The sequence below is a fragment of the Dendrobates tinctorius genome, unplaced genomic scaffold (assembly GCF_039654945.1).
Source record: "Dendrobates tinctorius isolate UK_male_01 unplaced genomic scaffold, ASM3965494v1 ptg000030l, whole genome shotgun sequence".
Taxonomy (NCBI): Eukaryota; Metazoa; Chordata; class Amphibia; order Anura; family Dendrobatidae; genus Dendrobates; species Dendrobates tinctorius.
Genome location: NW_027361698.1, coordinates 13,494,980 through 13,519,686, shown reverse-complemented (window position 1 = coordinate 13,519,686; position 24,707 = coordinate 13,494,980). Strand labels below are relative to the sequence as shown.

The window sequence follows — 24,707 nt, the reverse complement described above, 5'->3', positions numbered from 1 at the left end:
ATTGCTCTTCTTTTTTTTGTGATATGTTTTATTTTATTTCATTTTAATTAAAATATCCTATATGTAGCATGGATGCCCTCTTGTGTTTTTTGTTTTTAGCTGTCCTATTTTTAATTGATTTACTAGACAATTAACGCAAGGGTCCTTATTTCTTTCCTTTTCCGTGCACGCAGACCTGCGAGTTACAATATTGAGACATCAGGCTCGCATTGTATGTGTGTTTCTTAAAGATTGCAAATAAATCAAGCAATTGATTTTTCCAGGTTCATCTTCTTACCGAGTGGTAGTACTGCTCTGAGGGAAACTGAATTTTCAAATGGCCAAAAATATGTCACTTGTCTTAAGGAGGCTTTCTTCACTTGATAATTATGAGAGTGATTTATTGCAGGCAGAGTTCTTACTGCTGTATTTGGGAGGCAATTCCACAGGAGACAAAATCATTCACTGGTGTTAGGAATGCATTTCTGCCATAGCTCCGCATATCCGAGGAAATGAACAGTTGAGAATCAATATAAGCTAGTAAAGTGTTGTGATCATCAGACACCCTGGAATTCCTAGCAGGAAAAAAAAATCAATCAATTTAGCAAATGTCAGAACGAGCTTGCTTTTTCTGTTTAGTAAACTCCCTTTTGTTATCAGACGTTATGAAGCAAAGATATAATAGCGAAATTAACAATACAGTAACACTTCACAATATTCATCCACTTTAACAGGCGTAAGTAGTTTACCGGTTGGCAGCTGGTTTATTCTTATCGGTTGTCACATGTAGCATTAGAAATCCACAAGAGGCTGTTAGAATCCAATTTGTGATACAGAATGCAGCTGTAAATCATGGATGGACTGCCTTGGGATTTATCACTACTTCTTAGTGAAGATTCCTGTCATCGATGGGGATATTTGGACAAGGTGGGTTCATTGATGAACAATATTGACATTCTCCTTCTTTGTAAATATAGGTTTAAAAAATATGAAGACTTGCAACCGTCATGTACAACATACTCAAAACATATGTATCTGTCAGTAGTTAGTAGAGATGAACGGATCAGGCTAAACTCGAATTCAACCTGTTTGTGAAGTTTTTTTTCTAGGAAATTTGACTTTTTGAGAAGTTATCACTTCAAATATAGAATGCAAAATAAGAGAATTCACTGTTCCTTATTTTCTTCAGGGGTCACTTCAGACCTCAGAGCATACTAAATACAAGATATAAAAAGTAAAAAAAGCCCTAAAATTCACATTACCACTCACCTGGCCAGTCCTTGTTGCATCTTATCATTGAATGCCCTGGACCTCCAAATACTAGGCCAGGACTTTCGGCTCTTATGAGGCCCGGTAAGGTTTTGCATAAACACGTGTTAGGTCTTTTGAGCTTCATCAGAGCTGGAAGTCCCAGCCTAGGGTGAGAGGCCCTGGAATTTCAGCTCTTGTTGGTGATAAGGAAATGAGACGAAGACCAAATGAGTGATGGTGAGGAGCTGACGGGTTAGGCAGTGAGTGGTAATGTGAGTATAACTATTTTTTGTCATTTTTTAACCTTTTGTTGACCCTTTACAGTTCCTGAAATTGCCGCCAGCAACCACCACTTTGCTGAATCTGTGCAGAAGCGAACTACTCATACAAAAAATTAGCATTTAGAAAAATACAGATTGTGATATACAATTAGTATTCAGTACCACTTGAATGTATTCACTGCTTCCTACTAGTTACTAGATTTGACATAATGTGATGAGAATTTCAATTTTACCATTAGTCCCCAGCAACAAGCCCGCTGTCTTCGGGTCATACTTGATTCAAAGCTTTCATTCACCCCCACATCAGAGCACCGGCTCGCTCTTGTTATCTGCACCTCAAAAACACTTCTAGAATTTGACCTTTTTCTTACTTTTGACTTACCAAACTCTCCCCTCTCCAATCTGTCTTGAATGCTGCAGCCAGGATCATACTCCTAATCAACTGCTACTGTACACCGATGCCTCTACCTTGTGCCAGTCTTTGGAATGGTTACCCACCGACTCCAGAGTTCAATATAAACGTATCACTCTCACCCACAAATGCTCCATGGTTCAGCACAACCCTACATCTCCTCCATCATCTCTGTCTGCCACCCTACCCATGCCCTCTGTTCTGCTAATGTCCTGAGGTTAACATCCTCAATAATCAGAAACTCCCACTACCATTTCCAAGTCTTCTCACATGCTGCGCCAATTCTTTGAATGTACTACCCAGGATAATTTTGATTAATCCCCAATACTCACAGTTTTAAGCGTGCTCTAAAAACACATTTCTTCAGACTGGCCTACCACCACAACACATTAATTTAACTATCTCTGCGTTGCCCACGCAAAATTTTCTTCATAACCAGAATCCTCACTGTTAGGCATCAGGTTTCTGCGTCTGCTCTGTAGGAATCCAGAGCTTCACATTCCGCGGTCTCCTGCTATCTACTGCAGAGAAGATTACTTTGCAGCAGACCGCTCCAGAGACTAAGTTCCTCTGTGCTCCTACTGGGCATGCTCATGAGACGATCTCCCATTGGAGATCGGGAGTTATGTGCCCAGGTCCTGCTCCAGATCTCATTGGTCCATCTCGGAGATCTTGAAGGTCCCGCACGGCTATAAAAAGTGCGCATGACCGTTCGGCCATGCGCTAGTATAGACTATGCTTGCTATGTGTGAATGGTGACGGATGTATGTTTCTGGTGACTGACTCATTATAAAACCCCTTCCCTCTGATATTACGCATGTGGATAGGGAATTAGTTTAGCAGTCAGCGCCAGTCAGTGGCAAGCCTTAAGCCACTGTGCACACCGCACCGCTGCGCTAGCGTCCGACATTGTGCTTGCTTTCTGGCTTTGTCGTTGAGCGGCAGTGTCCTACGCCGCGCTGTAGTTGCAGCCCTTCTTGGCACTCGCAGAAGCGACGCCGCACACACAGTAGGTCTAGAGGGACGCAGCTCCTCTGTCTTGGGTCCTGCTCCTGTGACCAGATACTGTGTGTGCATTTACCTGAGGCCTGTGTCACTAACAGGTTCAGCATTTTGTACGTTTTTTTTGCGGCACCTCTGTGTGTGAACAGAGCCCGCTCTGCGCACTCCGGGTGAAGTTGAACTTGTGCTCATCATACCGCCATATTGCTCCTCTGTCACTACTTAGCAGCGGTGTAACACCTACTGCACGGTGGACCCCGAGCGGTGAACGCACTTTATTATTTATTTTTTTATTTAGTGCGTTCCGCCGTTCCTAACACTCACATCATGTTCTCACACGATTTATGTATTTAATAGCCCTCTGTGTCTGTACTTTTACATATTGTGGCGGAAAACCAGTTCATGCAGCACTACATGAACACCTGATTTCTTACATTATGGCTGGTCAGAACAATGAAAGCAATTGTTACCACCCACCTTTCGTGTCTCCTCTATTTCCTCAAGGATTGTAAGCTTGCGAGCAGGGCCCTCATTTATCTAGGTATCTGTTGTTTATGTGGTTATTGTTATGCTGTAATGTCTTTTATTGTCTGTACAAGTCCCCTCTAAAATGTAAAGTGCTGCGGAATACGTTGGTGCTATGGAAATAAAATTATTTTTATTATTATTAATAATAATATTAAGAACAATAATAAAATATTGTCATTCAAAGTTTTTCTACGCCTGTGGCTTTCAAATATCCCTACTTATAGGGTCACAATCTTGATATTTTTATGTAGTCATTAATTTATTTTTTTATATCTAAATACAATTTTGACTCCAATTATGTACATTTAGTGTAGTATCAGGCTAAGACTCTACAGGCATCTTGGCAGAATGTGAGGCATAATAGATATTTTTATTCCAAAATCTGAGAACAATCATACATTATGTTCATATGTGCATGTTAAACACATTACTGCTAATAATTAGCAGGACATTAATACAGACTCTTATGTAAGACCTCCATGGCTGTAGTTGTGGTGTACCCTTTTGAATATAGTTTTGAATGTACTGTCCAAGAGTGATGAAGGGGTTTCCCACTCAGTGATGGTGTAAGGATGTAATTACACAGATGTCATTTCAAGAACTTTACTCACAGCAAGGCAATGAGCTTGATGGTTGCGTAGTCTTTCATGAGACAACATGCATGATGGTTTCACCATTCTCATAGGAGGTAGCAGGTTGACTTAAACAGAGGGTGTCAAAATAGCTTTTGAAACGGTGTTCTAACACTTTTATGACACTTGGGACAGTCTCTGAGTCATTCTATTTGTGGTTCTGCACAGATTCACTGCACTGGTCACAGCTACTCTCATGGTCACCTCACTTCGGCAGCAGTGTCCTGCAGTAACTGGTCTGGTGCTTTGTAGTCATTTGTAGATTACGGTACTTCTCACAGTCATCTCGTCACACTCAGACACCAGTTACATTGCTATGTGTGGTGAGGCACTCCTCTTCACATAAGGAATGAGCTAAAGAAGGCCATGCATGCAGTGTGTTAATAAACAAAAATATGTTATTACATACAATATTGTCCAAATTCACCAAAGCAGACCACATATAAAAACATTTTAAAAAGTGCACTAAGCATAATCTATCATACATCATATTGCATTCCTCCCAATGAAACCAAAATAAGGGATGTCTTATCAATGTGCAAGAAAATTGTTATGACAAAGAGATGTCACAAAAAGTGTCAATGGGAAAGAAGATATCCACATAACAAAATTTGGACTTTAAGAATAGCAGACACAGAGGTTTCCTACAAACTGAATAATGTCCCCTTTCAAGTGAGACTTATATTAAAAGATGCTTTCCAAAATACAATATCAGATTAATTCCTACTATAAATATCATCCAAAAAAGGAGGCATGCTGCCTGGAATAGAAGGGGATGACAATATGACAAGGGGATCTTATGCCTTGAGTCATACATTGCAATTCATCTGTATTGTAGTGTAATATTGCCTGCCGGTGTTAATATGACTGGTGGGCTATTAGGCATCTATGCATGGTCTATTGTTAAGCTACAGCAGCCCATTGTTAGGAGTCAGGTTCCTGCCTCTGCACAGGAGGAATCCCGAGCCTTGCCTTCTGCGGTCTCCCATTCTGCTCCGGCCACAGAGTAGGCTGCTCAGCAAAGGCGTCGATCCTGGTATCTTGCTCTGGCAAGTGCTGTCAGGTTGGTTGCTGCTGCCACCTCTGATTCAGTTTTAGCAATATGCACTAGCCAGCAGCAAGCAGCTCCAGAGTCTAAGTCCCTTTTGCAGCCTATGAGCATGTCCATGGGACAACCTCTCATTGGAGGTCGGAGGTCACAGGCTCAGGTCCTCAAGCAGCTCAGATTGGACCATCAGGAAGGTCTCAGAAGGACACTGCTATAACAGGTTTGCATGGCTGCTCGGCCATGCGCTAGTATAGACTCTTAATGTATTTTGAATGAGTGATGATGGATGTATGTATCTGGTGACTGACTTATCATGACTCCCCTCCCTTGGATACACATGTTATAGGGCTATTAGAGTCAGAGTCAGCTCCTACTAGTGGCTTCATCTGCACCACCGTGCTTCCACCTCTCAGCACCTCACTCAGCGCCATATGGTGCCGTCCAGCTCTGGGCACCTCAGTACCGCATTAAGCGGCTGCATCCACCAGTGCGACATCGTGCGTAAGTCTAGCACTTTCCTCCCAATTCCGGGTAGTTCGTGGCATCCGTCAGAGCGGTGCAGAGCGCACGCTGTGCACTACATTTCATTCAACCTCTATTTGGCTCCGCAGTTGCGGCGCCCAGCTCTACTGGTCTAGAGGGACTCCAACCCTGGGTCCTTGGGGTAGAGCCCTGTGACTACACACTAGCGCTCACCTTGCCGAGCCCTGTGAGTGTTAACAGGCTCCGGTGTTTATTTTCCACGGCTCTGTGTAGTAACAGAGTTCGCCTCTGTACGCATCGGGTGAAATTAACCCGCCTGTGTTCTGTTAGTATATTGCCATACAACCTCCGCCATTTCCAAGCAGCAGGTAACATCACTGCACAGTGGACCCCGGGCTGCGAACGCACCTTGATTCCATCTCTTTTTACTTGGTGTGTTCCGCTAGCCCTAAAACCCATTTACATTTCTTGATTGCATTGTCTAAACCTTAAGATCAGACTTATCTCCGGTCTGGAGCATTAAAGGGGTGTTCCAAAACAGACTTGCTGATGACAAGCTTTTCTAGTCACCTGACTACCGCAGCCAATTACAGTTGAAGCAGGCATTACTTTTGGATCTGGCTCAAACCCTCAGAGCAACCTGTGCTGTATCTATGGGGGCGCTGGGAAGTGAGTGTGCCACGTTTTTTTTTTATTTCAGATGTATGTATGCCTTAAAATTTTTCTCTATATAATATGTCCTTTATAGAGCAGAGCTTCAGCTGTATAATTTCTTTTATTACAGTAAGTCAGCCTTATTTAATATACATTTTGTATGAAAAAAAGAAGCAATTGAAGCATAATCCATGGTATTTTGAATAATATTACTTTTCAAAAATTAACTACTCTTTTTCCATAAATTGCAAAAGAAGTAGGACAGTTATAAGTAAGGCAGCCATTTGTGCCATTTACTTATAAGGAATGTAGTGATTTTCATATGTATTTTTATGAAGCAAAAGTATAGTACTAGCTTCTGTAGTGAAAATTGCAGTCACATTATATTTAAATAGATGGGACTCATTTTCTTGGATATCTGTTAGCTAGTATTTTTAAGATATTTTAAAATATGTCCTTTTGTAACTGTGACTATAAAAAATGAGAGAATGAATGGATATTTTTATACAGCATTATTTTTTACCTTAGTTTAGATTGGTAATGTCAGGTATAATTGAGGTCCTGGCACAGGTATATTCTTTATTTCTGCTAAAAAACGTATGATTTCTATAGTTGGAGAAAGGAAATGATTCAAGTTGTGCTCTTTACTATGAGCTTCAATTGATACATTTATTAAGCATCAATTTTACCTACTCATTCATCATTAAAGTTTTATTATAAAATGTCATTGCTTTATGTTATTAGAGACTTAAAGGGAATGTGTCACCACATTTGACCTATCTAAACCATTAATATAGGCTTACAGGTTAGAGACTGCTGAGGAGAGTCCTACCTGTATGGCTCATATCAGGTGCCTTGTTGCTGATAAATCCTCATTTATCACATTATATAAATGACCTCTTCAAGGCTATGGGGAAGATGTTGCCTGGAATATAAGTTTGCCTCTGCACTTCACTTCCCTACGTATCACCTCCACCAGCGTTATTCTGTCCCTATGTCACAGGGAGTTGTTCGAAAATCTCATCCCTGCGCATTCCATCTCCTATTGTTCCTCTTCAGTGTTCCACCATCCTATTGGCATAGGCATTCCTTCTGAGTTGGTGACAGCAAGTCACTAGTACTTGTGTTTGTGAAAGTTCCTGCATGCCAGAAAACACTGGGCGCAGAAGTGTCAGTGACTTGCCGGCACCTGCACAGTAGAACATGTACCCTATGCGCATAGGAAGGCAGAATACTGAAGAGTAGAGTTGAGCGAAATAGGTCGGCCAGATTCATAAGTCTACAACTTATGCCAAAGTCAGGTTTCGCCAACCGAAACCCGACCACAGCGTGAAGTCGGCCATGCAGTCAGCAAAACGAGCGCCAAAGTCGGGTTTCCGAGAATGCTTGCACATGACTTTTTTTCAGCCAATGAGCAAGGACGTACACTGTGGGCAATGAAATGACACGTGGGGCATCCGGGGAGAGAGAGAGACTTTGTTTCCCCATTGACTTTCGTGTTTCAGTCGGACCTCGGACTTTTCCCGATAGTTGAGAAAGTCGGGTTTCATGAAACCCGACTCGACCCTAAAAAAGGCAAAGTCACTCATCTCTACTGAAGAGGAATGCCAGGAGATGGAATATGCAGGTACAAGATTTCTGGACAAGCACTTAACATCACAGGGACAGAGTGACACTGTGGGAGATGATATATAAGATAAGGAAGTTGGGAGGCAGAAATCTCTTCCAGGCAGCATCCTCCCCATAGTCTGGAAGAGATCAATTAGATAATTGAATAAAAAGTGAATTTCTCAACAACAAGGCATGTTATATGACATAAACAGGTACGACTTATTAAAGCAAGCTATAGCCCATATTCCTATATTAATAGATTAGGCTGGTTTCACACTTGCGTTTTTTTGCGCTGTATTTTAGCGCTAAAAAACGCATGCGCTTTTTTTCCCTATATTTTGCATGAGATGCACTTATGTGCGCATACACATGCGATTGTATGCGTTTTTACGCGCATGCGTTTTTTTGTGGTGTGCACTCGGGCACACAAAATGCATCCTGTTGCATTTTTTGGGTGTCCGACTTGCCTCAAAAAAACGCATGCGCGCAATGCGTTTTTTTACAGCAAGACACCCATTGTAAGTCTATAGGTGCGCATATGTGCGCATTGGCATGCTCATGTATGCGTTTTCTTGCGCATGCGTTTTTTGTTGACCATTGGTTAGTAGAGTTGAGCGAAACAGGTCGAACAATTTCAAAAGTCGCCGACTTTTGGCAAAGTCGGGTTTCATGAAACGAAACCCGACCCTAGGATGAGGTCGGCCACGAGGTCGGCGACTTACGCACCAAAGTCGCGTTTCAAAAGTTTGTTTAGCGCTCTTTTTCAGCCAATCAGGATCCACGGACACTGTGGGCAACGTGATGACATAGGCAGGGGTCGCCACCATCTTTCAGAAGGGCATGCAAGTGATTGGCTTGCTTTGGTGGGCGTCACAGGGGTTATAAAAGGGCGTGCACGCCGACCGCCATCTTACTTCTGCCGATCTTAGCATAGGGAGAGGTTGCTGATTCTGTAGGGAGAGCGTTAGGCAGGGAAGAAGACAAAAAAACTGCTTCTGCTGCTAGCGATTTTGCTTGTGCAACACACCAGTCACTGTGTGTGCAGTGCAAGGGGAGGCTATATTGTGGTGGATCAGCGGTGTTGGTTGTTAGGCTGCCTTCTAAGGCTTCCTGACAGCTGCATTGCTGTTTCCCCACTGCTCTGCAAACTGCTTTTTTAAAAGCAATCCCAATTTTTTTTTCATCCTGCTAAGGTACTGAGCGTGCATTTATTCACACCATACAGCGGTGTACGCTCCTCACACAGTACCGTGTAACGGCTGTTATCACAGCCACAGTGAAGCTATCTGTGTGTCACTGTGGAAGGATAAGTGGAGGACTTGTTCCGTTCTTACAGACTTACACTCTAGGGAGATTTCTATTCTGCCCAATTCTACAATTCACTTTTTTCACACCTGTGCCATCGAGCCTGTGACATAGCGCTCTGATATTCAGTGGGCCTCACACAATCCAAAAGTGTCCAGTGTCCACAAGTGTCTGCAGAAATTCAAAATCTCCCTTATCCTGTAGTCACTTTTTTCACACCTGCTGCATCGAGCCTGTGACATAGCGCTCTGATATTCATTGGGCCTCACACAATCCAAAAGTGTCCAGTGTCTGCAGAAATTCAAAATCTCCCTTATCCTGTAGTCACTTTTTTCACACCTGCTGCATCGAGCCTGTGACATAGCGCTCTGATATTCATTGGGCCTCACACAATCCAAAAGTGTCCAGTGTCCACAAGTGTCTGCAGAAATTCAAAATCTCCCTTATCCTGTAGTCACTTTTTTCACACCTGTGCCATCGAGCCTGTGACATAGCGCTGTGATATTCAGTGGGCCTCACACAATCCAAGTGTCCAGTGTCCACAAGTGTCTGCAGAAATTTAAAATCTCCCTTATCCTGTAGTCACTTTTTTCACACCTGTGCCATCGAGCCTGTGACATAGCGCTGTGATATTCAGTGGGCCTCACACAATCCAAGTGTCCAGTGTCCACAAGTGTCTGCAGAAATTCAAAATCTCCCAGAAATTCAAAATCTCCCTTATCCTGTAGTCACTTTTTTCACACCTGTGCCATCGAGCCTGTGACATAGCACTGTGATATTCAGTGGGCCTCACACAATCCAAGTGTCCAGTGTCCACAAGTGTCTGCAGAAATTCAAAATCTCCCAGAAATTCAAAATCTCCCTTATCCTGTAGTCACTTTTTCACACCTGTGCCATCGAGCCTGTGACATAGCGCTGTGATATTCAGTGGGCCTCACACAATCCAAGTGTCCAGTGTCCACAAGTGTCTGCAGAAATTCAAAATCTCCCAGAAATTCAAAATCTCCCTTATCCTGTAGTCACTTTTTTCACACCTGTGCCATCGAGCCTGTGACATAGCGCTGGGATATTCAGTGGGCCTCACACAATCCAAGTGTCTAGTGTCCACAAGTGTCTGCAGAAATTCAAAATCTCCCAGAAATTCAAAATCTCCCTTATCCTGTAGTCACTTTTTTCACACCTGTGCCATCGAGCCTGTGACATAGCACTGTGATATTCAGTGGGCCTCACACAATCCAAAAGTGTCCAGTGTCCACAAGTGTCTGCAGAAATTCAAAATCTCCCTTATCCTGTAGTCACTTTTTTCACACCTGTGCCATCGAGCCTGTGACATAGCACTGTGATATTCAGTGGGCCTCACACAATCCAAGTGTCCAGTGTCCACAAGTGTCTGCAGAAATTCAAAATCTCCCAGAAATTCAAAATCTCCCTTATCCTGTAGTCACTTTTTTCACACCTGTGCCATCGAGCCTGTGACATAGCGCTGTGATATTCAGTGGGCCTCACACAATCCAAGTGTCCAGTGTCCACAAGTGTCTGCAGAAATTCAAAATCTCCCAGAAATTCAAAATCTCCCTTACCCTGTAGTCACTTTTTTTACACCTGTGCCATCGAGCCTGTGACATAGCACTGTGATATTCAGTGGGCCTCACACAATCCAAGTGTCCAGTGTCCACAAGTGTCTGCAGAAAATCTAAATCTCCCCTGTCCTATAGACACCTTGTACCTTGTTTTACATTACTATATAGTTTGTAGGATTTTGTCTACATTTCTACCAAAAATGAGGAAGGCTGGTAGAAGAGGCCGTGGAATTGGGCCGGGGTTGGCAGCTGGTAATGATGGTGTTGGTGGTGGATCTGATGGTAGTGGCAAAAGCAAAATAGGACCGAATGCAGGAGGTGTTGAGCCTGCGTCATCGTCTGTCTCCATAAGGCTTCGAAGGCTTAGTTTTCTAGGAGTTGGCAAACCGCTTTTAACGCCAGAGCATCAGGAAAAAGTTTTGTCTTACATTGCTGACTCAGCCTCCAGCTCTATCGCCTCCTCTTCTGAAGTTGTAAAAAGTAAAAGCACTGAGTCGTCATTGGAGGCTCATGTTCATAAACCACACCTTTCCTTGTGTCCTTCACCACAACCAAGATTGAAGGATGACACAGGCCATACTACTGATTACTCCATGGAGCTGTTTTCACATACCATGCCTGGATTATCAAGTGAAATGGTGAATTACTCAGGCCAAGATGAATCTGACATGGAGTGCACTGATGCACAGCCGCTGATAGATGATTCTGCTGGTACATTCACTCAGAGCACTACATTGTCCTCGCAGTGTACAGAGCCAGATTCTGACCCTGATGAGACTCAGGTGCCCCTTCCCGCACACTATACCACCATACACGGGGACACAGAGGAAGGTGCACATGACATTGAAGAGGAGGTGATGGATGACCCAGTTGTTGACCCAGATTGGCATCTGGGTCAACAACTCGACCTTTAGCCGAGGGAAAAATCTGAAAAATTTGAATACCAGTTGCATGCTTAGACATTTAACCAGCATGCACTTGCAAGCGTGGACACAACACCAAACCTCAAGTGCCACATGTGCAACTGATCACAAAGAAGGTAGTCAGCAACGCTACATTGTTTCCCCCACTGTAAGCCCACCGGTTAGCACAGCAGCAAATGTTGAGGTGTCGTTGCAAGGCCACAGCAGTCAGGGAATCCCACTGTTATATCAACGAAATACTGAATCTAGGCCATCAGAAAGAACACCAACTCCATCACCATCATCAACCCTCTCTCAGTCCGCCCTGTCCACCGCTACTTCCACCATATGCAGCTCTCAAGTCCAGCTCACCCTCCCAGACACTATGAGTAGGTCAAGAAAGTACTCAGTCTCTCATCCGCGTACACTGGGTTTGAACGCCCACATTGCCAAACTAATCTCGTTTGAGATAATGCCCTATCGGTTGGTGGAAAGCGCAGCTTTCCGCGAACTCATGGCCTATGCAGTACCATGCTATGACCTACCCAGTCGCCACTTCTTCTCTCGCAAAGCCATCCCAGCCCTCCACCATCATATGAAAGACCGCATTGTCCATGCACTCAAGCAGTCAGTGAGCGGAAAGGTGCACCTCACAACTGATGCATGGTCCAGTCGGCATTGCCAGGGCCGTTACATGTCCATCACTGCGCACTGGGTTAATGTGGTGGATGCAGGGTCCACAGGGGACAGCGGTGGTGGGACAGTGCTGCCTAGCCCACGGTATAGGAAACAGTTGGCTGTAGGCGTTCCACCCTCCTCCTCCTCCTCCTCCAGAAGCGAAAGCTCGTCCACAGAGCGCAGTCGTACGAGCACTCCATCTGTAGCTGCCACTGTTGCACACGAGGTGTCCCCCTATCGAGCAGCTAGTGGAAAGCGTCAGCAGGCTGTGTTGCAGATGATGTGTTTGGGCGACAGACACACCGCCGAGGTGCTGGCCGAGTACTTGAAGCGACAAACTGAGTCATGGCTGGGCAGTGTACATCTTGAGGCAGGCAAGGTAGTTACTGATAACGGCCGTAATTTTGTGGCAGCCATAGCCCTTTCAAAACTCAGCCACATACCTTGCTTGGCTCACACCTTGAACCTGGTGGTGCAGTGCTTCCTCAAAAATTATCCGGAGTTAACAGCCCTGCTCCATGAGGTGTGAAGACTGTGCGCGCACATCCGCCGGTCGCTGCAGCGATTGCTCCACCTTCCCAACCACCGCCTCATTATCGACATTGCAACAAGGTGGAACTCCACCCTGCACATGGTGGAGCGGCTGTGCGAGCAGAGGCAGGCCATAATGCATTTGTGGGAGGATACACGGCCAGGCACTTTGAGAGCAGACATGGAGTTGACAGGTGTGCAGTGGTCGAAGCTGAAAGACCTCTGTAAAGTCCTTCAGTGTTTTGAGGAATGCACACGGCTGGTAAGCGCAGACGACGCCATCCTAAGCATGAGCATCCCACTTATGCGTCTGCTCATGCAAACTTTGACGCACCTTAAGGTGCAGGCATCTGCAGCCAATGTTGACGAGGAGGAAGAGGTGGAGGGAATCCTTGATGACATTCAGCCATTGTCTGCTCAGGGACCTCTCCTGGACGAGTTGGAGGAAGAAGAGGAGGAGGATGATGATGGGGATGATTGCTTAGGGGAGGAGGATGCATCTCGTGGGGCAAGTGAAAATGTTGGCGTGGCAAGGTCTGGTACAGGGTTTGTGCGTGACTGGAGGGATGTGGATTTGCCAGAAATTGCTCCTCCAACCAGCACTCGCAGTGCATCATTGACACCGGGAACATTGGCCCACATGTCAGATTATGCCTTGCGGACCCTAAAAAGGGACCCCCGCATTGCCAAAATGATGAACGATGACGACTACTGGTTGGCCAGCATCCTGGATCCACGCTATAAAGGCAAATTACAAAACATCATACCACAGGAGAACCTTGACCTAATATTGGCTAATAAACAAGCAACTCTGGTAAATCGGTTGCTTGAGGCATTCCCAGCACACAGCAGCGGTGATGGTTCTCACACGAGCCGTACGGGCCTGGGGCAGCTTGGCAGAGGTGTTCATGGTGCACACAGCAGAAGTGGCGTTGGAGACAGGGGTTTCATGACAATGTTGTGGACTGATTTTTCAAGTACCGCTCACACAACTGGTAATACAGCATCGATGGAAAGTGACAGCAGACAGCAGTTGTCAACTATGGTTACAAACTACTTTTCCTCCCATATCGATGTTCTCCCACACAGGTCATTCCCCTTTGACTATTGGGCTGCTAAACTGGACACCTGGCCTGAATTGGCACAATATGCCTTACAGGAGCTCGCTTGCCCAGCTGCAAGTGTGCTATCGGAAAGAGTCTTCAGTGCAGCTGGATCAATCCTGACAGAAAAAAGGACCCGTCTGTCAACCCAAAATGTGGATGATCTAACCTTCATTAAAATGAACCATGCATGGGTTTCCAAGGATTTTGTCCCACCTTCCCCTGATGACACATAGGGTGACAGAAAAATGGCTTGCTTTGGTCCACCTCTTCCTGGGACTTCACCTATTTCGCCTTTTGCATCAGCTGAATGTCCAACATCAACATATGCCACTTTCTAAAACTCCCTAACTGTGCTGCCTCCCCCCCATGGCCGGGGTCACCACCTAGTGCACGACACCATGCAAGTGCCGTTGCCCTTGACAGGTGGGTAGGCCGACTCTTGGGTGCGGGCACTGGCACAGGGTCCCTCATAGTGCAATCAAGTGTCTCTGACGGTGGTGGTGCACACCCGCCGTCAGACACACCGCCGTACTAGGAGGGGCCCAGTGCCAGTACCGACGCCCACGAGTGGGCCCCCCTTGCTTGGGCAGGGCCCCAGCATTTGCAATCTTTACCTCTCCCTGCTCCTCCGCTGTGTAGTCTGGGCCGTCAAATCCATACTGTGCCTGACACCGTCTGAGCCTGCCTCCTGATGTATAGACATATCTTTTGAATGTGTACGCTATCCATACATGTTATCCGGGGATACGGTACCCTTTCTCACCTTTGTGCAATCACTTGCAAGCCATACTGGGCCTAACACCGTCTGAGCCTGCCTCCTGATGTATAGACATATCTTTTGAATGTGTACGCTATCCATACATGTTATCCGGGGATACGGTACCCTTTCTCACCTTTGTGCAATCACTTGCAAGCCATACTGGGCCTAACACCGTCTGAGCCTGCCTCCTGATGTATAGACATATCTTTTGAATGTGTACGCTATCCATACATGTTATCCGGGGATACAGTACCCTTTCTCACCTTTGTGCAATCACGTGCAAGCCATACTGGGCTTTACACTGTCTGAGCCTGCCTCCTGATGTATAGACATATCTTTTGAATGTGTACGCTATCCATACATGTTATCTGGGGATACGGTACCCTTTCTCACCTTTGTGCAATCACTTGCAAGCCATACTGGGCCTTACACCATCTGAGCCTGCCTCCTGATGTATAGGCATATCTTTTGAATGTGTACGCTATCCATACATGTTATCCGGGGATACGGTACCCTTTCTCACCTTTGTGCAATCACGTGCAAGCCATACTGGGCCTTACACCGTCTGAGCCTGCTTCCTGATGTATAGACATATCTTTTGAATGTGTACGCTATCCATACATGTTATCCGGGGATACGGTACCCTTTCTCACCTTTGTGCAATCACTTGCAAGCCATACTGGGCCTTACACCGTCTGAGCCTGCCTCCTGATGTATAGACATATCTTTTGAATGTGTACGCTATCCATACATGTTATCCGGGGATACGGTACCCTTTCTCACCTTTGTGCAATCACGTGCAAGCCATACTGGGCCTTACACCGTCTGAGCCTGCCTCCTGATGTATAGACATATCTTTTGAATGTGTACGCTATTTATACATGTTATCCGGGGATACGGTACCCTTTTTCACCTTTGTGCAATCACTTGCAAGCCATACTGGGCCTTACACAGTCTGAGCCTGCCTCCTGATGTATAGACATATCTTTTGAATGTGTACGCTATCCATACATGTTATCCGGGGATACGGTACCCTTTCTCACCTTTGTGCAATCACTTGCAAGCCATACTGGGCCTTACACCGTCTGAGCCTGCCTCCTGATGTATAGACATATCTTTTGAATGTGTACGCTATCTATACATGTTATCCGGGGATACGGTACCCTTTCTCACCTTTGTGCAATCACTTGCAAGCCATACTGGGCCTTACACCATCTGAGCCTGCCTCCTGATGTATAGACATATCTTTTGAATGTGTACGCTATCCATACATGTTATCCGGGGATACGGTACCCTTTCTCACCTTTGTGCAATCACTTGCAAGCCATACTGGGCCTTACACTGTCTGAGCCTGCCTCCTGATGTATAGACATATCTTTTGAATGTGTACGCTATCCATACATGTTATCCGGGGATACGGTACCCTTTCTCACCTTTGTGCAATCACGTGCAAGCCATACTGGGCCTAACACCGTCTGAGCCTGCCTCCTGATGTATAGACATATCTTTTGAATGTGTACGCTATCCATACATGTTATCCGGGGATACGGTACCCTTTCTCACCTTTGTGCAATCACGTGTAACCCATACTGGGCGTGAGAACGGCTGGCGAGCTGTTAAGCAAGCTACAGCACCTGTGGTTTGCACACGTAAGTTTTTCATTTTTTTCAGGAATGACGGTTAGGCCTAATTCCGGAACTGCGGTTGACCTGCACTTACTGGGAAATCATCGTTCGCGAGTAATAATTGTAATCAGTGATCCCCATCACTAACGTTGTTCAGCGGGTTATCTGCACCTGTAAGCGACAAACGCTGGCCTTTTCAGTGTAGCGCACATGCAGCCATGGACATGTAAGGGCATGACACACCAGTTATTGGCCAATCTCATGTGCCAGAGCCTCACGTGTCCCTCTAGTAAGCCGGACTCGGACCGCGGGGCATGACGGAGTCTCGTTCGTTAACGGAATTAAGCTTGCAATGTGTGCATCTGTTCTGTAGCTGGCATGGTTGAGGTTGCCCGTGTTGAGTCAAATTACGCCGTAGGCTCCACTCCTGGTGGTGCCCTTCTGGACATTCCTTTAAGGTTCAGCTTTGCAACCATACTGCCCACGTAAAACAAACACTTTGCCTTCATGAACGCTGTTTGGAGGGTCATGACTCGTGGGAATAACGCCGCCCAATCAGTTAACCTGCTAGAGAGATCCTTCGTTGCTCCTAAGCATGACATTACACTCCCTAGGAGGAAGGTAATGCCACTGTGGCGACCGTACTCCTGGGGGCGACACAAGTGCACTGATGCCCAGCCACTGCTCGATGAATCTGCTGGTACATTGACCCAGACTACTACATTCCCCTCGCACGCTACCCGGCCTGAATCTGACCCTGATGAAACTCAGGTTACCCTTCCCATATACAGTTCCATCTTACACGGTGACAAAGAGGAAGCTGCAGATGAAAGTGCAGGTTCGGCCCACCCGCCATCAGACACACCACCGTACTATCAGGGGCCCTGTGCCAGTGCCGTCGCCAACGAGTGGGCCCCCTGCTTGCTCAGGATCACAGCACTTGCAAGATTGAAATACTGTGCAGTGAGATGGAAGATGGGGACGACGAGGAGTCCAGACTAGTACAGGGATTCCCTAGCGAGGAGACTTATTTAATTGTTTTCAATGTTGGGACAGCAATTTTTGGGGAGCACTATACTCTGGAGAATGATAGATGGGGCCCACCATACACTGGAACATTCCAAAGGTGGACATCAGACACTGGAGCAGCATTTACAGGGCCCATTATACACTAGAGCATTAGAAATGGGGCCCATTATGTTTGGAGCATTATTTGGGCCCATAAGACAGTGGAGCTTCATCCATGGGGACCAACATATACTGTAGCATTATGTGGAGCTCATCATATACTGTTTCAAACATTACATGGGACCAATGATTCTGTATGGAGAAATAGATGGGCCTGGTCATGAGATGTAAAAAGTGAAGTATTTTTCATTGTACTATACCGCTATTTCTCTGCCGTATCGGAGCATGATGAGTTGTGGTATTATGTGTTAAAGGGGCGCTCTTTCGCCCAGGGCACATGAAAACCTGGAGCCAGCCCTACCCCCCCACAACTTTAGCCAAATAACCCCCATTTTTCAGTGCGGAACTTGTATTATGAAGTTAATTAAGGTTGACCAGCTTAAGTAAGAAGAATTGATGCTTTTGGCATTCAAATGAGCACTTTAGGTGTGTTTCCTGTCCTCCTCTCACTGCCGACTTTTATTCCCCATTGACTTACATTGGGTTTCGTGTTTCGGGACTACCCCAACTTTTCCCTATAATCGGCCGATCTTGCTCGACCCGACTTTTGGAAAAGTCGGATTTCACGAAACGAAACTCGACCATAAAAAAACAAAAGTCGCTCAACTCTATTGGTTAGACAATGGAAATTAGGGGTTTGGGTTAGAGTTAGGGTTAGTTAAGGGGGTTTAGGGTTAGGGTTTGGGTTAGGGTTAGTATGGTTTGGTTAAGAGTTAGGGTTTAGGGTTAGTTAGGGTTTAGGGTTAGGGTTAGGGTTATGGTTATTAGGGTTTGGTTAAGGGTTAGGGTTAGGGTTAGTATGGTTTGGTTAAGGGTTAGGGTAGAGTTAGGGTTAGTATGGTTTGGTTAAGGGTTAGGGTTAGTATGGTTTGGTTAAGGGTTAGGGTTAGTAAAGTCATGGTTTGGGTTAGTGTTAATCCTAACCCTATCTTGATTTTTTTGGTGAGGCCAACTAATGTTGGAAAAAAATGCAAACGTAGTAAAAACGCACTAAAAACACATACAAATGCATAAAAACGCTGCGTTTTTTTCATGCATGCGCATAAAAATGCTTGAAAAAAACGCAGCACTTGTATGCGTTTTTTCCATGCGTTTTTTTTGCGGGAAAAAAGCGCTGCAAAAAGAAGCAAGTGTTAAAGTACCCTTAGATAACTAAAATGTAGTGGCAAATTCAAATTCCCTTTAGGTTGTGTGTACACATTGCATTTGTGCTGCACTTTTATTGTGTTTTTTTAAGTGCAGATTTGACAAAAATCCTGAAGGTTTACCTGATGCTAACAAAGTGAATGAGAATCCTGAAGTGTCATGCACACATTGCTTATTTGTGACTCACAGATTTAGATCTGCAGCATGTCAATTCCTTTTGAGCTTTTGCTGCAGATTTCACCCATACTAATGAATGGGGAAAAATGTCCACCAAAAATGCAAATGAAAAAAGTAGAAAAAATGCTGCAAAAAAAAGCATGTTTATGCCTCTGAATTTTTCCTACCAAGAAACCCAGAAATAGTGCCGAAATTTCTGCACCTAATACTTAATATGTGCACATACACTTGTCTCAAGACAAAACCACTTTTTGATTCCTTGTAATGGTATTTGAATAAATTCTACTCTTGGAACTCCCTACTGTTATCCAAAATGGAAAGCACCTTTGTAAGACCAGCTTTTCCTCTGGAAGGTTTTTGTAAAACAAATTTCTAGATGTGTGGCTTGAGATTGCCAGCTTTTAGTGATACTCTATCTTGAGATATCTTTGTTATTGGACTGGCCAACCTGTGGTTGTGATTGCAGCCTGTTGAGGGTTTTTGCGAGCATCCTTGAATTTCTTTCAAGAGAAATTGGAATCCTTAAGCAAACTGAACATTTCTGGTCAACTGCTGTATTCAGCTAACGCCAAGCATTAGACACCCAGAGCTATGGTAGCTAATTAAAAAAGATCTGCTTTGACCAGAAAACTTCTTTAAATTATTACAGATGCCAAAGTGAAGTGTATTAACCAATATAGAAATTGAGAAATGTAAGGTTTTAGTCAATGGATGTTGAAAATTTATTTTTTTCAGTACAGATTACCAAATTTATTGTAGCATTTCCAAATTCCATAACAGTAACAATTAGTATTAGTAGTTTTTCTATGGTGGACAGCGGCACATCTGTACGACTGAAAGCCGGCAGCTTCCGGTAGGAGCAAATATAATTTTCTCCTAGGTGCAACACATTCACTTCAGCAGCCCGGCACCTTTTAATGCTTTTAACCCAATGATTAACACTGTATCTATAGATTACTAGCATTATTCGACCTGCCAGTTTCCCTTTATCGAAATACAATTTTCATTTTAAATTATTTCTGCCTTCTGAAAATAACAGATGCATCCAATATTGCTGTGCGAGCCAAAGTAGACTTGTATAATATATTCTTTGTGAATAATCCTTCCCATGATTTTCAGCAGACATTAACACTTATAGTTTGCCAGTTGTTTGCCTTATTTTGTCGAAAATATGGTTAGTTAAGACTTAAGAAGACATTTTTTGCTTTAAAAAAATCCAATAACACATTTGAGCAAGTCCATGATTATTTACATTCTGTGAATCACACAACTTGATGCCACGTTGTTCCCGTTGAGAAATCTTGTTGCACTTTTGGCTGACAAATTAACAACTAAAGCTTTAACAGCTGTTTGCTCATATTTTGCCTGTGTGCATAAACTTTGATTCTTAATATGTAAATTGTTATGCATTGGGCAGAAATAAAAATAATGCAATATGATAATATGATAGCGCACCTTGTCTGCATTCTAGCAAATGTTATGCGATCATTGTCTTATATTAAACAGTAGCATAGCGTTATGGTAATAATTAAAACATAACACTATATAGTATAATCCTGTACTTGTAACAGAAAGTTTAATAATTATTGTTACACAATTATCACATAACAAAGACCATTGAAAAACTGTTCTTTCTACTAATTACATTTTTTTCTGATATGTTGCAAATTTGTGCCAGAATAAAAAACTTTTACATATTAAAATAGTCAACTTTATTAGAGCAATAGTTAAAAACAACCCCATACATATTTATAGCACATTACAATACAGTGACAGTACTTCAAATAGGAAAATAATATCAATAATGATATATTCAGTGAGTAATAATCCAATATTTCCCAGGTGAATGGGACAAATGTGGGAGAACAAAGATGAGCGTTAATGTTTATAGACCCAAAGAAGACTAAGACGATTGGTACCTGCCTTACCATGGAGGTTGGCACCTTAATGCCGAGATCACGCATGTGAGAAACACGGCCGAGTCTCGCATGTTAATACCCGGCACTGCCGCCGGCACTGGCATAGCAATACATGGAGCCATATGCTCCGTTCCTGAGTGCCGGCGGCAGTCCCGGGTATTAACATGCGAGACTCGGCCGTGATTCTCACATGTGTGATCATGACGTAACATGTGATGTGACACCCCCACTCAAAGTCGTCTAAGCTGTCCCTAAGTATTTCCTTATATAACATATAGATACATAACAGTATTAAACAGGGTTATATTTAGCGTTATATTTCATGAGAAGCAATGTAACGTTCTATTTTAATGTAAGGGATCAATTTTAATTATTACTGTAATAAAGATTATTATTTTAACATTTTTTCTGGCTCACTTTTTGAGATTGTATACCTTATTATTCTACTATCTGTTAGCTCTAATGATATGTAGCAAAGTAAAAGATTCCTTGTTTGCATTTGTTTTATCTTTGGCTTATCTGCATAGGAACTTCCAGAAATTAGAAAACCACTTGTTGAAAATCATACCTTCCATAGAACAATCTAGATTAAAGCTGGGATTATTTTCCCATATTCTTTTCTCATACAAAATTAAAATGCATGTTGCAGTGATACAATCAAGTTTTTGGAATATGTATCTTAAGGTCTACAAAAATGAATATAACTTTTCTTTCTTATTTGACATATCCATATAGTCTTCACACTCCATTGACTGTAAAAAGAGAAGCCTAAATTCATTGCAAACGTTAACTAACCTTAAGATATCATTAGGGACAGTTTCTAGTATGCTAAGCTGTCAAGTAGCTCACCGGGGAGCTGTAATGGTTCTCTATGTATTTAGAGATGAGATCACTTTGAGGAAAATTGAAATCACCTCGAATCTCACAAAATTTAAGAGCCAGGGAGTTGAATATTTACATAGTTACATACATAGCAAGGCCGAAAAAAGACATTTGTCCATCCAGTTCAGCCTATATTCCATCAGAAGAAATCCCCATATCTACGTCCTTCTAAAGAACCTAATAACTGTAATATACAATATTGTTACGCTCCAGGAAGATATCCAAGCCTCTCTTGAACCCCTCAACTGAGTTCTCCATCACCACCTCCGCAGGCAAGGAATTCCAGATTCTCACTATCCTAACATGAAAGAATCCTCTTCTATGTTGGTGGAAAAACCTTCTTTCCTCCAGACGCAGAGAGAATGCCCCCTTGTGACCTTCACATTCCTTGGTATAAACAGATCCTCAGAAAGATATTTGTATTGTGATCTTACATACTTATGCATGGTTATTAGATCGTCCCTCAGTTGTCTTCATTTCTAGACTAAATAATCCTAATTATGCTAATCACTCTGGTTAATGTAGTTCCCCCATCCGCTTTAATAATTTTGTTGCCCTCCTTTTTACTCACTCTAGTTCCATTATATCCTTCCTAAGCATCGGTGTCCAAAACTGTACATAGTTCTCCATGTGCGGTCTAACCAAGGATTTGTACAGAGGCAGTATAATGCTCTCATCATGTGTATCCAGACCTGTTTTTATGCACTCCATGATCCTGTTTACCTTTGCAGCCGCTGCCTGGCACTGGCTGCTACAGGTGAGTTTATCATTAACTAGGATCCCCAAGTCCTTACATTTATCATTGTTAAACTGCAGCTGCGACCTTTCGGCCCAAGTTTCCAACTTATCCAGGTCCATCTGTAGCAGAATACTATCTTCTCTTGTGTTGATTGCTTTACATAGTTTTGTATCATCTGCAAATATAAATATTTTACTGTGTAAACTTCTACCAGGTTGTTAATAAATATGTTGAAGAGAATAGGTCCCAACACTGACCTCTGTGGTACCCCACTGGTCACAGCCACCCAGTTAGAGAATTTACCATTTATATCAACCTTATGCTTTCTATCACTAAGCCAATTACTTACTCATTTACACACATTTTCCCCCAGACCCAGCATTCTCGTTTTGTGTACCAACCTCTTGTGTGGCACGGTATCAAACGCTTTGGAAAAATCAAGATATACAACATCCAATGACTCCCCTTGGTCCAGTCTATAGCTTACCTCTTCATAAAAACTGATTAGATTGGGTTGACAGGAGCAATTCCTCATAAACCCATGCTGATGTGGAGTTAAACAGTTATTCTCATTGAGATAATGTAGAATAACATCATTCAGAAACCCTTCAAATATTTTATCAACAATAGAGGTTAGAATTACTGGCTTATAATTTTCAGGGTCACTTTTAGAGCCTTTTTTGAAAATTGTTACCACATTTGCTATGCGCCAGTCCTGTGGAACTGACCCCATCTCTATTGAGTTCCTAAATATAAGAAATAATGGCTTGTCTATCATATTACTTAGTTCTCTCAGTACTCGTGGGTGTATGCCATCCAGACCCGGATTTATCTATTTTAATCTTATTTAGCCGGTTTCGCACCTCTTCTTGGGTTAGATTGTTGACTTTTAATATAGGGTTTTCTTTGTCTCTCGGCATTTCACCTAGCATTTCATTTTCCCCCGTGAATACCGTGGAGAAGAAGTTGTTTAATATATTAGCTTTTTCCTCGTCATCTACAACCATTCTTTCCTCACAATGTTTGAAGGGGCCTACACTTTCACTTTTGATTCTTTTACTATTGATATAGTTGAAGAACAGTTTGGGAGTAGTTATCAATGTGCTTCTCTGTTTCCTTTTTGGCAGCTTTAATTAGTTTTTTAGATAAAGTGTTTTTCTCCGTATAGTTTTTTAGAGCTTCAACAGTGCCATCCTGCTTTAGTAGTATAAATACTTTCTTTTTGCTGTTAATTGCCCCTCTTACTTCTTTGATTAGCCACATTGGGTTTTTCCTCTTTCTTGTCCATTTATTCCCATAAGCTATAAACCACTTACAGTGCCTATTTAGGATGTTCTTAAACATTTACCATTTATTATCTCTATTCTTATTTCCAAGGACATTGTCTGAGTCATCCAGATTAAGGGCATCTCTAAGCTGGTCAAACTTTGCCTTCCCAAAGTTCAGAGTTTTTGTGACTCCCTGATATGTTCCCCTAGTGAAAGACAAGTGAAACTGTACAATATTGTGGTCGCTATTTCCTAGATGCCTGGCGACCTGCAGATTTGTTATTCTGTCAGGTCTATTAGATAGTATTAGGTCTAAAAGTGCTGCTCCTCTGGTTGGATTCTGCACCAATTGTGAAAGATAATTTTTCTTGGTTATTAGCAGAAACCTTTTGCCTTTATGGATTTCGTAGGTCTCTGTTTCCCAGTTAATATCCAGGTAGTTAAAGTCCCCCATAACAAGGACCTCATTATGGGTTGCAGTTTCATCTATCTGCCTTAGTAGTAGACTTTTCATGATTTCTGTTATATTTGGGGGTTTGTAACAGACCCCAATGAGAATTTTGTTACTCTTGTTCCTTCCATGTATTTCGATCCATATGGACTCAACATCCTCATTCCCTTTGCTAATATCCTCTCTTAAAGTGGACTTTAGACAAGACTTTATATAAAAACAAACCCCTCCTCCTCTCTGATGTTTACGATCCTTTCTAAACAGACTGTAACCCTGTAAGTTAACTGCCCTGTCATAGCTTTCATCTAACCATGTCTCGTTTATTCCCACTATGTCATAGTTACCTGTAGATATTTCTGCTTCTATTTCTTCCATCTTTTGTGTCAGTCTTCTGGCATTTGCAAGCATGCAGAATATTGTTTTTTTATTTGATTCAATGCACATTTGTTAAGCTACATGGTCTGAAGAGATCTCAGAGCATAATAAGACGCATTGTATTCGATATGAATGGCATTTTTCAGTCAAATTTGAATTTAGGCTTATTCACGCATTACTAAAATATTTCCTGA

General features: G+C 43.2%; 1 protein-coding gene across 2 annotated transcripts in view; it reads left to right on the top strand.

Moving 5' to 3' along the window:
* Positions 1 to 24,707, top strand: part of LOC141086129 (bifunctional heparan sulfate N-deacetylase/N-sulfotransferase 3-like) — a 682,308-nt gene that overhangs the window by 1,107 nt on the left and 656,494 nt on the right. The window lies entirely within an intron of this gene.